Source organism: Thamnophis sirtalis, unplaced genomic scaffold, assembly GCF_051295495.1.
Source record: "Thamnophis sirtalis isolate CommonGarterSnake01/CBP01778 unplaced genomic scaffold, rThaSir2_p1.2 scaffold_5, whole genome shotgun sequence".
NCBI lineage: Eukaryota > Metazoa > Chordata > Lepidosauria > Squamata > Natricidae > Thamnophis > Thamnophis sirtalis.
In genome coordinates, this window is record NW_028261385.1 from 65,335,188 (window position 1) to 65,337,005 (window position 1,818).

The 1,818-nt window shown below is 38.9% G+C and overlaps 1 pseudogene; it reads left to right on the forward strand.

Moving 5' to 3' along the window:
• On the forward strand, window positions 1-1,601 carry LOC148045406 (uncharacterized; annotated as a pseudogene).
• Window positions 1,602-1,818: the final 217 nt, after the last annotated feature.

Here is a 1,818-nt window from a genome sequence, read left to right on the forward strand (position 1 = left end):
ATGACAACGCATGCCCGACCAACTCCGTACAACCCAGCCACCGAACACTGGGAATCCTACATGATGAGGTTCGATTGCTACCTCGAAGCCAACAACCTCATGGGCCTTTCTGAAGGCCAGAAAAAGAATGTGTTCCTGAGCTACTGCGGACCAGTTTGAGATGGCAAAGGATTTGTCCAAGCCAATGCCACTCCAATCGGTCGCTTGGTCGGTTCTACAACAGACATTGAGGACACACTACGCTCCCAGATGGTCTAAATATGTCTGGAGGCACAAATTTAACATCCGTAACCAAAAAGAAGGGGAATCCATCAACAAATACGTTGCAGCACTCAGAAAGGCTGCGACGTACTGCGAGTTTAGATATCTTGATGAACTACTACTTGACCGTATCATATGCGGTGTTAGTGACATTAGCCTGCAGAGGAGGTTATTAGCAAAAACTAATCTTACTCTCCAAATTGCTCTAGACGAAGCCAGGGCTACTGAGTCTTCAATTAAATCAATGGAAACCCTGCAGCGCCAAAATAGTCCAAAGAGCGCACGGAAAAGCGCAGGTGTGCATCATGAGGTCACAGAGCCTGAAGGCTCGGAGAGCGAAGATGACAGCTACTGCATGCGCAGTGATCGCACCAAGCTGGCATGAAAATTTGAACCGCGTTTCCCACCTTGCGCCAGCTGCGGAGAAAACCACCTCAGAACACATTGCCGTTTCTGCGATGACATCTGTCAATGCTGCGAACTCAAGGGGCACATCGTCAAGGTCTGCAGAAGCGATCACCCCGCTACAACCTGGAAGCCCAGAAACATACCTAACGGCAGCAGAGGCCCAACCAAGGGGCATGGTAGCCGCCACCACAGCAAACAGAAGACAATATCAGAGTCACCTACCACACTCCCACAGGCCAAGTCCACACGAAGCGGCCAAGTCACAGTCCTCATTCACTCAATCTAACAATCTTATTCTGATATCCATCTTTATCTATAAATAAGTCCATTAAGCATCATTATTTCAGTCTTGATGTCACCAAAAGTCACTTAAAGATTATCAGCAATAACAATATATCTGTGTTAACACTGAACAAATAAACTCCTAGTGTCCAAATTTTTTTTTATAAAATACTTTTTTAATTTTCCATTTTCATAACATATAATCACATATGTACTATTACATAGCCAATATCATATTGTATTAATTAATAATTATATCAGTTCATCTTGCCATCAACTCCCAGAAAAAGAAAAAAAACTAAAAAAGATAGAAACCAATTATTGGCTCTTCTAGTGTCCAAATTTTAAAGTCTTGTCTTTTTTATCAAAATTAATAATTTATTATTTTGAATTAAATAAAAATATTTTAAAAGTTAAAAAAATTCCAACATGGATTCTTTATAAATAATTCCAAAATCTTATTTCAGCTCTATCTGGAGCCTTAATCTGTTTGTAGCTTTCTAAAATTGAAGTTTTAATCACCTTTTTTCTGTTTATTAAAAAACATTTTTTTTAAGTTCTAAAAATTATAATTAAAACTTTTATTACAGATTGAAGGAAACTCACTTAATGCTACTAAACTTGTTCATCTAAAGGTTCCTAATAGCTGAAAAACAGTTAAGTAATTTATGAAGGTGGTTAAGGAAATATGAAAACCTATTGTCCTTTTAAAGGCACTGACCATAATTTGAGCAAGGTGGCTATACCCTCATCTTTCAGAGTGTGAAACCTGTCAGAGACAAGTTATCTCTGATGAACAGCTGGCTGGAGCACTTGTGAATGATCTCAAGTCCTTTCCTTGTTCATTTTTTTTAAATTATGTATCTT